Here is a 14515-nt window from a genome sequence, read left to right as displayed (position 1 = left end):
TGTGATATGTAGACAAACAAGAAGTCCCTAGTATGCCTCTTAAACTAGCTTGTTGATTAATGGATGATTAGTTTCATAATCATGAACATTGGATGTTATTAATAACAAGGTTATGTCATTGTGTGAATGATGTAATGGACACACCCAATTAAGCGTAGCATAAGATCTCGTCATTAAGTTATTTGCTATAAGCTTTCGATACATAGTTACCTAGTCCTTATGACCATGAGATCATGTAAATCACTTATACCGGAAAGGTACTTTGATTACACCAAACACCACTGCGTAAATGGGTGGCTATAAAGGTGGGATTAAGTATCGGAAAGTATGAGTTGAGGCATATGGATCAACAAAGTGGGATTTGTCCATCCCGATGACGGATAGATATACTCCGGCCCTCTCGGTGGAATGTCGTCTCGATGTCTTGCAAGCATATGAATGAGTTCATAAGAGACCACATACCACGGTACGAGTAAAGAGTACTTGTCGGGAGACGAGGTTGAACAAGGTATAGAGTGATACCGAAGATCAAACCTCGGACAAGTAAAATATCGCGAGACAAAGGGAATTGGTAATGTATGTGTATGGTTCATTCGATCACTAAAGTCATCGTTGAATATGTGGGAGCCATTATGGATCTCCAGATCCCGCTATTAGTTATTGGTCGGAGTGAGTACTCAACCATGTCCGCATAGTTCTCGAACCGTAGGGTGACACACTTAAAGTTGGATGTTGAAATGGTAGTACTTGAATATGGAATGGAGTTCGAATATTTGTTGAGTCCCGGATGTGATCCCGGACATCACGAGGAGTTCGAATGGTCCGGAGAATAAGATTCATATATAGGATGTCATTTTATGTGAAATAAAATGTCGCGGAAGGTTCTATGGAAGGTTCTAGAAGGTTCTAGAAAAGTCCAGGAAGAAACCACCAAGGAAGGTGGAGTCCACATGGGACTCCACCTCCATGGCCGGCCAGCCCTAGGTGGGGAGGAGTCCCAAGTGGACTCCCCATAGGGGGCCGGCCACCCCCACATGGGAGGTGGAAATCCCACCTTTTGGTGGGAGTCCTAGTTGGGCTAGGTTTCCTCTCATGGAAGGTTTTTGGTTCGGTCTTATTCGAAGACTTGGACACCAACACTTGGGGATCCACCTATATAATGAGGGGCCAAGGGAGGGGGCGGCCACCCCAAGACCACAAGCTGGCCGCCCCCTTGAGTGGCCGGCCACCCTCCCAAACCCTAGCCGCCCCTTCTCCTCCATATAGCCGCGTAGCTTAGCGAAGCTCGCCGGACTTCTTCACCGCCACCGACACCACGCCGTCGTGTCGTCGGATTCAAGAGGAGCTACTACTTCCGCTGCCCGCCGGAACGGGAGGTGGACGTCGTCTTCATCAACAACCGAACGTGTGGCCGAGCACGAGGTGCTGCCCGTTCGTGGCGCCGGAACCGATCGTGATCAAGATCTTCTACGCGCTTTTGCAAGCGGCAAGTGATCGTCTACCGCAGCAACAAGAGCCTCATCTTGTAGGCTTTGGAATCTCTTCAAGGGTGAGACTCGATACCCCCTCGTTGCTACCGTCTTCTAGATTGCATCTTGGCTTGGATTGCGTGTTCGCCGTAGGAAAATTTTTGTTTTCTATGCAACGTTATCCTACAGCCCTCGGCGCGCCGCCTAGTCCCAGTTGACCTCGTCTCCGTCCTCCTGGACGTGGGAGTCTATGACGCCCCCGGGAGGTGACGCGCTGTTGTGGCTCGAGCACGTCGGGGACTCCGGCCACAGCGACCACTGGGCCTCTTCCCAGGCCGACCGCGGGTCCGGAGGGCTGGCCGGCCTGCGTAGGCTAGTCAGCCGTGTCGCCTCCTTCTCCCGTAGCTCCGCCGCAGCAGCCCGCAGCTTCGCCTCATGCTTGAGGCGGAGGTGGCGCTCCTCCTCCGCCTGGCGCCTGGCCTCCTCCTGTCGGGGCGCCATGGCCAGCAACGCCCAGGCCTCGGCGTCCTCGACCGCCCCCTGGCCTCGTCCTCCAGCGCGGAGGTGCGGAGCACCTCCGCGAGATGGGGCCACTTGGCAGCCTCCTCGAGTTCGTGGACCTTGATGGACGCCGCCAGAGCGACACACAGCTTGGGGTCGTCGTTCTCGTCGGGTTTCGGAGCGAAAGGTCGCTTGGGAGAGTCATGGCAAAAATAGTTCAAATGTCGTGACATTTCCGAAAATTAATAGAAAATTCGTATTATTAAAAATAAATTCGTGCAGCGTGCGTGGGGACAGCACCTCTCCTTTTTTGGGAGTTTGATATCCCATATGGGAAAAAAGAAAAAGAAAAAACAGAGAGATACTCACATCCCTTTCCTAGCCACTCCTGTTTCAATTCCCCACCTTGCTAGCTACCCTTCCTTAACCCCTCCTTCTCCGGCCAAACTCCGGCCACCGCCGAACCATGGATCCGCCTGTGTACCGCCTCGACAAGGTTGTGCACCTCAAGTACATGTTCTACTTCTTCTTCCCCCCAGGAGCGCGCATCTACATGTCCCGCATCGACAAGATCAGCGACTCCAAGGAGTTGTCGCTCCTCCTCAAGGTCGCCGTCCACGACTACGGGTTGGTGCCGCTCAACCTCCAACACGTCGATGACGCGCGAGAGATCGACTACTGTCTCTGCGCGCTGGAGCAAGCGCTGGACCATCTCTCGGTGGCGGACGCGGTGGCGGTTCACGAGGAGGCGGCGCTCGAGCTCGACTTCTTCACAACGCGCCTCTCCGTCGACAGGTCCGTCTGCGACGACGAGGGAGTCCACGCGGTCGCCAAGGCCGTGCTCGAGGTCATCCGCGCCGCCCGCTCTCCGCGCGTCGACGCCGTCGCCGTCGCCGATCCCGACCTCGGCCGCGTCGTCACAGCAGTGCGCGGCGTCGCCCACGTGGTCCTCACGGCGGTGCGCGGCCTCGTCCTCGCCGCCCGCTCGCCGCGCGTCGAGGGCGACCACGACTCGCTGGCCGAGGCCGACCTCGCCCGCTCTCCGCGAGTGGAAGGCACCGACAACTCCCTCGCCGGTCTCGCCCGCGCCGCTCTTGGCGAGGTGCGGGCCGCGAGATCGCGCCCGGTGCTACTCCAGGAGGAGCGGGTGCCGCTGCAGGTCTCCTCGGTGGAGGGGCTCGACGAGGCGCTCAGGGCAGCGCCGCCGCACACCCGCGGCGTCTGGAGCGCGGCGCGGGTGCTCGACGTCCGCGGCGTCTCACACCTCAGCGAGGCCGGCGAGTTCGAGTACGAGCTACAGCTCTGCTCTCTGCTTGGATGGAAGGTGCCCTTGATGAAGAAGGTGGCCAACGCTAGGAAGCTGGATGCAAATCTCGTACTTCTCAACTACAGGTTGAAGTGCGTGTTCAACGGCAGCAATGTGCAGGAAGATGGTACCATCAGCCGCTTACTGCTTGAATCCATCGCTGAGGAAACCAAGCAGCTTGTGAGGGTCTCCACTGAAGATGTCATGTTGTTTCAAGCCGAAGTTGCGACTATTCCGGACATCATTTCAGATCTGTTGGCTCAGTCAGGGAATGTTGCAGGAGTTCGTAAAATGGCCAACGAGGCGATGGTCATTATACGCTGGATTCGTGCTCAGCAGCTTAGATTTAGCTGTCCATAGAGCTTTTGATCGTTGCACTTGTCAGTACTGTAGGTGTCCAGTTCTTGATTATTCAACTTGTAATGAATCTGATTTGGTGTATTACTGGGCATGTTTCTTGATTCTGCAACATTACCTGATTCTGTATGTGACAGTGCTAGCTTATTGTTGTTGGAAGTTTAGCCAATAGTGCTGCAACTGTTTGGCTGTAGTTTCTTGTTCAATCTTTCCCTTGCAGATAGTTATGTTGTCTGGAGAGTTGTTTTAGTTTCTAGTTGTGATTAGTTTCATGTGAATGAAATCAGGGGCTTTAACCCCTTAATTCGACGATGTTCATGCACTTCTCTGATTATTGAGAGTTCACATCCAGTTCCCTCTTGGAAAACCTAACTGTATATATGAGCAAAACTGTGGCATACTTATGAGCTGTTGTGCCAATGCAGATACGGGATCAATGCCTTCATCGGCTGAAACAAATGGTGCCAATTGCCAACAAAGTGATACTTCTCATGGGTCCCAAAATACGAGGGAAGATCTTTCTTTAGAGAAACTCTCACAGGTATGTGTTGCTGGCAGTGAAACATTCTTCTTACAAATAAAATATTATCGTGACTGCAAGGGCTGAAATACATGATGCATCTACCTGTAGAGTTTTGGTGATGAATTCACATACTTCACTTAAAATTTTCTATAAGAAATCATGCAATCTAAATCTACCGGCATCAGTTACAAAAACAAAAGGCTTGTTACTTTGTGCGATAAAGCTTTGTCCACACCAATTGAAGTTGTTAGAGGCGTTGTGAAGAGATAGTTCTGCAAGAGCTTTGGTGAGATATTTGATTTCTTTGAAGTTGAGTCTGTTGGGTTGGTTGTTTATTTGTTTCCTCTAAAACTGTAGAGTTCCATTTCAGAATACTGAATTTTACATGCCCTGAGTTTATCACTTTTGCAAACCGGTAAATATTTTTTTTAAACCTCAAGCTTCAGAAATATGGCATAGAAGTTCACAGGTGATTAGGAATGATTAATTCTTACGGCTAGCTACTGCCCGTGATAAAAAAAACAAGTTCGCAAATTTTCATGGTGCTTGTGAAAATATGGTTCAGGTTGTGGATGATTGTCCGTATCAGATTAGCATGGCACATGCGCACAAGTAAAACCCAATAAGATAGACTCCTGAAAATCTGCGAACTTGTTTTCCTCTAAATGCATCTGTCGTTTTGTTTAATAGACTCCTGAATACATGACTGAAGGTTAGATCCAAGAAAGCTCCTACTTCCTAAGTAAAATCCAGAGTTATTTTACAAAAGACAGAAATGTTGTGTTGACAGAGTGCAAAGAGTACATAATCCAAATTCATAGCAAGAACGATCCTGAAGACCTGTACTTAGATGGAATTTGAACCGGCGTGTGCATTTTGTGTATTGATTTTCTAATGAGATTATGAGTGACTAGCTAAATAAATTACATGGGATGATATTTTTGCTTTCATAACATGATTTCGAAGCACCTCTTTTACTTCAGTAACACTTACTCTAAAGCACTTCCTTGCATAAGATTGAACGTGAAGCTTTTAGTTCTACTGTACATATCGACTCCCTCGATGGAGCATAGTAATTGCTTCTCGTTTCTCATTTCCTGCCCGTGATTGACTGATTATGCTTCGGACTTTGACAATCCTATCTAATGGTTGTTGTGACATGTCTCGATTTATTCAAATGTGCATTGTTTGTTGGCTGGTAAATTGTTAAATTACATGCTGATCTGCAAATGAATTTATGCTGAAAGTTTCAGCTATACAAAGTTTTGTGCTGCAGAGGGAATTATTTGTGATCTTGTCCTAATTGTGGGAAACTTACATCTTACTACTGAATGTTCGTATTAGATACTACAGATGTGTCTCTCTGAATTGTACTGCTGTCTTTTGCAACAGGAGAGACGATCAGGATTCACTGTTCTCTTAAATGAATACTACTCTATTACTACTAGTAGTATTATTGATGTTCTAGCCAGAGGTATTAACCATTTTGATGGTGCCAATGATTTTATTGTTTTGTGGGTCGCTGACTCGCTGGCCAGTAAAGCTGACGGTCAGGTACATGTACGTCAGCTACGTCGCCCTACCGGCAGACAAGAGTGCATCCGACAACCTTCATTTTCTTTATTAAAACATAATTAGTGGTGTTCTTGCTTTCTATCCCACGACGTTGCATTATACTCTTTGAGTAGCTTCTTGTCAAAAAAAAAAAAAAAAAACTAAATACTTCCTCCATTCTATAATATAAGGCACATTTTTTTGGGTCTTTGATGCATAACTTTGGTCACTAATATATACCAAATGTATAAACGGTTTCGTTGCATTCGTCTTGCAAATCTTTTTCATTTCATAACATATTACAATTCATAGTTAAAGTTGTAGGTGTCTTATATATCTGGATGAAGGCAGTATACGAGAACGGCCCAGTTCCTTCCTCGTCAATCCATAGCCGCAGCCTCCAGTGACGAGACGGGAGGATATTACAGTTAATTCTTTTCTGGCCAGTTTTTCTAGAGCGGGCGAGCTTGTGCTTTGGTGGTATTTGTGACTTGTGAGGCCGAAGTGCTAACATTTAGCTTTCTGTTCTCCAGCCTAGATTTTGATTTTTAACACATCGGTGCATGCCTTGTTGGGTGCAAATGTCTTCTCAGTTGAAGACATAAACAGCCCGCATATTTTCTAGTCCTCCCATCCGTCTTACTAGTAAAATATAAGGCACATTTAAATTTTGTTGGTTAACAACTTTTTTTTTTCAAGGAATGACGGGGGGACATGCCCCACCGCTTATTGCTTTTATTTCTCGAAACGACTTAGCAGTCAATCCATCTTACATGGAAAGGGGGAAAGGGCAGGGGGTGTGAGGAGTTACAGGCAACCGGTCATACAGTACAAGATAGAAAGTAAGAGCGGAGAATATCTAGAGGAGGTCTACTCCTCTTTGAAGCGCCAACACCAAAGGGTGAGGTCATCGCACGCCCGACGGACCACAGCGCAGCACGGGGTGTCCTTGGCATTGAACACGCGGTCGTTCCGCGATTTCCAGAGGGACCAAAGGAGTACAGCAACCGCCGAGCGCCAAGCATCGATCGCAATCGGAAACGGGGGTGGCAGATCCCAAACGGAGAACTCGCCAGCCGGGACATCAACGTGAAGACGCCGCCAGAAAGCCGCGGCCGCGGGACAGTCGAAGAAGATGTGCCGCCCAGTCTCGACAGCAGGGCAGGCATCACACACAGCAGACGGCGCGCAGTTCTTGTAAAAAAGATTCGCCCGAGTACTCAGCCTGTCAATGTCCGCAAGATAGGCGATGATCTTCACTTTGGCTGGCAGCCGGAGAGCCCAAGTCGTAGAGGAAGAGGCGTCCACAGACCGCCCTGAGGAGAGCGCCCGGTAAGCCTCCCGAGTGCTGAAGGGAGGGCCGGAGGGGGAGTCGATGACGCGGCGATCATCCCCCTGGGAGAGGGAGACGGCGTCAATAATGCCGCGGACCGTGAGGAGCTCGTCCGCCGCAGCAGCAGAGAGGCGAGGCTGGAGGTGCAGTCCAGCCTCCACCACCGAGGCCACCGACGCGTGCGGCCGCGTGCAGTGGGAGAGCAGGGCAGGGAAGCGCGTCGCGAGCGCCCCCCCCGAAGCCACTTGTCCAACCAAAAGGACGTCGATCTCCCGTCCACCACCGTCGCCCTAGTGATGGCACGGTAGAGGGGGAGGGACTCAGCAACGATCCTCTCAAGGAACGAGGGAGTGGAAGAGCAGTCGCCAAGGTCCGGACCTAAGTGAGCAAAAAACCATTCCTTCCATGGAAGGGAGTCAGAGCAGTGTAACCTATGAACGAAACTAAGAAGCAAACACCTGTTCTGTCGGTGGAGATCCTTGATGCCGAAACCGCCCTCCTGCTTAGACAACACCACCTTGTCCCAAGCAATTAGGCAACGGGCACCTGAGCAGGAGTCTTTCCCGGTCCAGAAGAAAGCGCGGCGTCTCTTATCTATGCTTTCCAACACACCCACAGACAACAAGTATGAACACATGTAATAAGTAGCGAGGTTATTAAGCACAGCATTACACAAGACAAGTCGGCCACCAGAAGAGAGAAGCTGCGCCCGCCATCCAGATAGACGGCGGTCGAAAGAAAGAATAAGGGGGGCATAAGCAGAGGCATGAAGCTTAGTGGGGGAGAGGTGGAGCCCAAGGTAGGGCTGAGGAAACGACGAGATGGGGCAGCCCAGAGCGGTCGCCATCTCAGCTGCGGAGGTTGCATCCACGTGCATGGGGATAAAGCATGATTTGTGGAAATTGATGGCAAGGCCGGTGGCAGAAGCAAAGTCCTCAAGGGTCTTCTTGAGACAGCTGGCAGCCCCCCGGTCGGCCTTACAGATGATCAGAGTGTAATCTACGTATTGAAGGACAGGACACGGAGAGTGAGCTGAAATAGGGTGGGAGAGGAGACCGTATGCCCAGGCTTTACGAACCAGGTGTTGGAGGACATCGGCCACAATGATGAACAGTTACGGGGACAGCGGGTCCCCTTGACGGAGCCCATTCTTGCAGCGGATCCAGTCCCCAGGAACACCGTTAAGGAGGATCGCCGTGTGTCCGGACGCCAGGATGCGCTCCATCCAAACACACCAGAGGTCATCAAACCCACGTGCCCTGAGGATGGCAATAAGGCTAGCCCAGTTGACCGAGTCGAAAGCCTTCCGGAAATCAATTTTGAAGACGATGGCAGGGGCCTTCCTGGTGTGGCAGCAACGAATAAGGTCGGCCGCGTACACAATGTTCTCGGAGATACGCCTACCAGAAAGGAAACCCGTTTGATCGGCGTCCACCAGGCTGTGGATCGCAATTTTAAGCCTGGTGGTCAGCACTTTGGTAATGGCTTTCGTGATACAGTTCTGGAGCGAAATAGGTCTAAAATCCGAGGGGTGTGTGGCACAGTCAGTTTTAGGTAGGAGGACCAAAAAAGCCCTGTTAATGCGGGTGAGATTGATAGAACCGTCGTAGAAGGAAGAGAACACCCTGAAGACGTCGTGGTACACAGTGTCCCAGAAAGTGGAGAAGAAAGCCGGACCGAAGCCGTCAGGCCCAGGACTAGACGTTTTGTCCATGGAAGAGAAGGCCTCCCTAATCTCCTTGTGAGTGAAAGGTGCACAAAGATCATAGGGGAGAGATGGAGCCTCCGGATAAAGGGAGTGTAGGTCGAAACTCCACGTGGTGGTGGAGACCGAACCCAAGAGGGTGGAGTAGAAGGACTTGAGGATGGTGGCCTTACCAGCGTGATCAAAGGTTTCAACGCCATCCACGGATAGCATCGGAATGGAGTTGCGACGGAGTTTGCAAGTGGCGGAGGCGTGAAAGAACTTAGTATTTTCATCCCCTTCCAGGGCGAATTTGACTTTGGCACGCGCTTTCCAGTAAAGAGAACGTTCATGAACAGAACGGTGGAGAGCGTCCATCGTAAGGCGACGCAAGTTTGATTCAAGAACAGAGAGAGGACGTCCTTCCTCAAGCGGGTCCAAGAGGTTGATGAGGATGCGACAGTCCTTTTCCCGCTGGGCAGCCGGAGAGGTGTGTTTAGCCCAACCTTTGTACTTAAACCTGCACAGCCGCAGGCGCGCAACCAGTTGGGACGTGGGGTCTCTACAGATGGTAGAGGCCCAGGCCGAGATAATCCTCTGGCGGAACGCAGTATGGAGGCCCCAAGCTGCCTCATACCGGAAGACCCCCCCTCTGAGGGATGACCGTGGAGATGTTGGCGACCAGGGGAACGTGGTCGGAGGTGTCACGGGTGAGGGAAGAAAGGGAGGAGGAAGGGAAAAGAGTGTTCCAGGCGGCGTTGATGAAAACACGGTCCAGCCGGATAAGAGTGGGGGAATCTCTTTTATTGGACCAAGTGAATTTGCGATCTCGAAGAGGAAGCTCAATAAGCCCCAAGGCATTGATAGTGTCATTGAACAGCTCCGCGTCTGGCTGGGAGAAGTTGCCGTTGTTACGATCAGAAGGATCCCGTGTAAGGTTAAAATCCCCAGCGATAAGCCAGGGAGTGTTGTCGGGAGGGGCATGGGAGCCGAGATCTTGAAGGAAAAGGATTTTGTCGGCATGATCGCAGGGGGCGTAGATATTGGTAAAGCAGAAGAGGCTCCCATCGTTGTTAAGGGAGAGGTCCAGGGAGAGGGCCCACCTAGACGGAACAGAGTTAACCAGCCCAAAGAGGGACTGATCCCAGGCACTAACCAGGCCGCCCGAGGCCCCGATGGAGTCGACAGAGATAAAACAACGCAGATTGGGGGGTGATACGTCTCAAACGTATCTATAATTTCTTATGTTCCATGCTAGTTATATGACAATACTCACATATTTTATATACACTTTACATCGTTTTGATGCATTTTCTGGCACTAACCTATTAACAAGATGCCGAAACGCCAGTTCCTGTTTTCTGCTGTTTTTGGTTTCAGAAATCCTAGTAAGGAAATATTCTCGGAATTGGACGAAACAAAAGCCCACGGTCTTATTTTCCACGGAGCCTTCCAGAACACCGAAGAGGAGACGAAGAGGGATCACCGAGAGCCACGATACGAGAAAAGTTACTGAGACGCTGCCGCCGTGATATGTCTCCAACGTATCTATAATTTCTTATGTTCCATGCTAGTTTTATGACAATACCTACATGTTTTGTTGACACTTTATATCGTTTTGATGCATTTTCCGGAACTAACCTATTGACGAGATGCCGAAGTGCCAGTTCCTGTTTTCTGCTGTTTTTGGTTTCAGAAATCCTAGTAAGGAAATATTCTCGGAATTGGACGAAATCAACGCCCAGCATCTTAGAATTCCACGAAGCTTCCAGAACACCCGAGAGGGACCAGAGGAGGGCCACAGGGCCACCACACATGGGGCTGGCGCGGCCAGGCTAGGGCCCGTGCCCCCCTGTTGTGTGGAGCCTCCGTAGCCCCTCCGACTCCGACTCTTCGCCTATAAGAAGCCCCCTGACCTAAATCTTCGAGACGGAAAAGCCACGGTACGAGAAACCTTCCAGAGCCGCCGCCATCGCGAAGCCAAGATCTGGGAGACAGGAGTCTCTGTTCCGGCACGCCGCCGGGACGGGGAAGTGCCCCCGGAAGGCTTCTCCATCGACACCACCACCATCTTCATCAACGCAGTTGTCTCCCATGAGGAGGGAGTAGTTCTCCATCGAGGCTGAGGGCTGTACCGGTAGCTATGTGGTTAATCTCTCTCCTATGTACTTCAATACAATGATCTCATGAGCTGCCTTACATGATTGAGATTCATATGAGCTTTGTATCGCTATTAGTCTATGTGCTACTCTTGTGATGTTATTAAAGTAGTTTATTCCTCCTTCACGGTGTAATGGTGACAGTGTGTGCATCATGTAGTTCTTGGCGTAGGTTATGATCATAATCTCTTGTAGGTTATGGAGTTAATTATTACTATGATAGTATTGATGTGATCTATTCCCCCTTCATAGTGTAAAGGTGACAGTGTGTATGCTATGTTAGTACTCGGTTTAAATTGCAAAGATCTATTATGCTCTAAGGTTACTTAAATATGAATGCCGAATGTTGTGGAGCTTGTTAACTCCGGCATTGAGGTGCTCTTGTAGCCCTACACAACGAATGGTGTTCATTATCAAACAAGAGTATATGTAGCACAAAGGAAGAGAACTTATTTATTTATGTATCAATGTTGAGAGTGTCCACTAGTGAAAGTATGATCCCTAGGCCTTGTTTCCAATACTGCAAACACCGCTTGTTTACTGTTCTACTGCATGTTTACTTCCTGCAATATTACTACCATCAACTGCACGCCAGCAAGCACTTTTCTGGCGCCGTTACTACTGCTCATATACATCCATACTACTTGTATTTCACTATCTCTTCGCAGAACTAGTGCACCTATACATCTGACAAGTGTATTAGGTGTGTTGGGGACACAAGAGACTTCTTGTATCGTGATTGCAGGGTTGCTCGAGAGGGATATCTTTGACCTCTTCCTCCCTGAGTTCGATAAACCTTGGGTGATCCACTTAAGGGAAACTTGCTACTGTTCTACAAACCTCTGCTCTTGGAGGCCCAACACTGTCTACAAGAATAGAAGCACCCGTAGACATCACGCCACCAATCCCATCTCGGGGGATTCAGGAGATCGCCTCCGGCACCCTGCCGGAGAGGGGAATCATCACCGGAGGGCTCTACATCACCATGCCCACCTCCGGACTGATGCGTGAGTAGTTCATCCTTGGAATATGGGTCCATAGTAGTAGCTAGATGGTTGTCTTCTCCTCTTGTGCTATCATGTTTAGATCTTGTGAGCTGCCTATCATGATCAAGATCATCTATTTGTAATGCTACATGTTGTGTTTGTTGGGATCTGATGAATATGGAATACTATGTCAAGTTGATTATCGATCTATCATATATGTGTTGTTTATGTTCTTGCATGCTCTCCGTTGCTAGTAGAGGCTCTGGCCAAGTTGATACTTGTGACTCCAAGAGGGGGTATTTATGCTCGATAGTGGGTTCATGCCTCCATTGAATGCAGGACGATGTGAGAAAGTTCTAAGGTTGTGGATGTGTTGTTGCCACTAGGGATAAAACATCAATGCTTTGTCTAAGGATATTTGTATTGATTACATTACGCACAGTACTTAATGCAATTGTCTGTTGTTTGCAACTTAATACTGGAAGGGGTGCGGATGCTAACCCGAAGGTGGACTTTTTAGGCATAGATGCATGCTGGATAGCGGTCTATGTTCTTTGTCGTAATGCCCTAAGTAAATCTCATAGTAGTCATCATGATATGTATGTGCATTGTTATGCCCTCTTTATTTGTCAATTGCCCAACTGTAATTTGTTTACCCAACATGTTATTTATCTTATTGGAGAGACACCACTAGTGAACTGTGGACCCCGGTCCATTCTTTTACATCTGAAATACAACCTACTGCAATCATTGTTCTCTGTTGTTCTTTGCAAACAAACATCATTCTCCACACCATACGTTTAATCCTTTGTTTACAGCAAGCTGGTGAGATTGACAACCTCACTGTTAAGTTGGGGCAAAGTATTTTGATTGTGTTGTGCAGGTTCCACGTTGGCGCCGGAATCCCTGGTGTTGCGCCGCACTACACTCCTTCACCAACAACCTTCATGTGGCCTTCATCTCCTACTGGTTCGATAACCTTGGTTTCTTACTGAGGGAAAACTTGCTGTTGTACGCATCATACCTTCCTCTTGGGGTTCCCAACGGACGTGTGCTTTACCGTCACAAGCAGCTCTTTTTCTGGCGCCGTTGCCGGGGAGATCAAGACACGCTGCAAGGCCAGGGAGTCTGTCACATCCAATCTCTTTACTTTGTTTATTGTCTTGCTTTACTTTATTTTATTTTCTGTCTTGTTTGCTTTCTTTATATCAAAAACACAAAAAAATTAGTTACTTTATTTTATTTTATTTAATTCGGTTTGCTTAGTTTATTTTTATTACTGTTAAAATGAATACTCCTGAGAACACTAAGTTGTGTGATTTCACTAGCACCAATAATAATGATTTCATATGCACTCCTATTGCTCCACCTGCCACTACAACAGAATTTTATGAAATTAAACCTGCTTTACTAAATCTTGTTATGAGAGAGCAATTTTCTGATGTTAGTACTGATGATGTTGCTACCCATCTTAATAATTTTGTTGAACTCTGTGAAATGCAAAAGTATAAGGATATAGATGGGGATATTATAAAACTGAAATTGTTTCCTTTCTCCTTAAGAGGAAGAGCTAAAGATTGGTTGCTATCTTTGCCTAAGAATAGTATTGATTCATGGACTAAATGTAAAGATGCTTTCATTGGAAGATATTATCCTCCTGCTAAAATTATATCTTTGAGAAGTAGCATAATGAGTTTTAAGCAATTGGATAATGAACATGTTGCCCAAGCATGGGAAAGAATGAAATCTTTGGTAAAGAATTGCCCTACCCATGGACTAACTACTTGGATGATCATCCAAACCTTTTATGCAGAATTGAATTTTTCTTCGAGGAACCTATTGGATTCAGCTGCTGGAGGTACTTTTATGTCCATCACTTTGGGTGCTGCAACAAAGCTTCTTGATGATATGATGATCAACTACTCTGAATGGCACACTGAAAGGACTCCTCAAGGTAAGAAGGTAAATTCTATTGAAGAAACCTCCTCCTTGAGTGATAAGATTGATGTGATTATGTCTATGCTTGTTAATGGTAGATCTAATGTTGATCCTAATAATGTTCCTTTAGCTTCATTGGTTGCTCAAGAAGAGCATGTTGATGTGAACTTCATTAAAAGTAATAATTTCAACAACAATGCTTATAGGAATAATTTTGGTAACAACTATAGGCCATATCCTTCTAATAATGGTAATGGTTATGGTAATTCTTATGGTAATTTTTACAACAATAGTAGGAGTACACCCTCTGGTCTTGAAGTCATGCTTAAAGAATTTATTAGTACACAAACTGCTTTTAACAAATCTGTTGAAGAAAAGCTTGGTAAAATTGATGTTCTTGCTTCTAAGGTTGATAGTATTGCTGCTGATGTTGATCTTTTAAAATTGAAAGTTATGCCTAATGAAGATAAAGATATTAAGTCATTTGCTACAGCAAATGCTATCCAAGTTCGAATTAATGACAATATTAGAATGATGGCTGAATTGCATGCTAGGTGGGAAAGAGAAGAAAGAGAAAAACTTGCTAAAGAGAATAATGTAGCTAAAGTTTGGACTATTACCACCACTAGTAATGTTGATGCTTCACATGTCGCTAAACCTCCTACTATCAATGGTAAAATAATTGGTGTTGGCAATGTCTCTAAT

This window comes from Lolium perenne, chromosome 2 (assembly GCF_019359855.2).
Source record: "Lolium perenne isolate Kyuss_39 chromosome 2, Kyuss_2.0, whole genome shotgun sequence".
NCBI classification, from domain to species: Eukaryota; Viridiplantae; Streptophyta; class Magnoliopsida; order Poales; family Poaceae; genus Lolium; species Lolium perenne.
The sequence above is the reverse complement of the archived record's forward strand: the minus strand, read 5'-3'. Positions refer to the sequence as shown.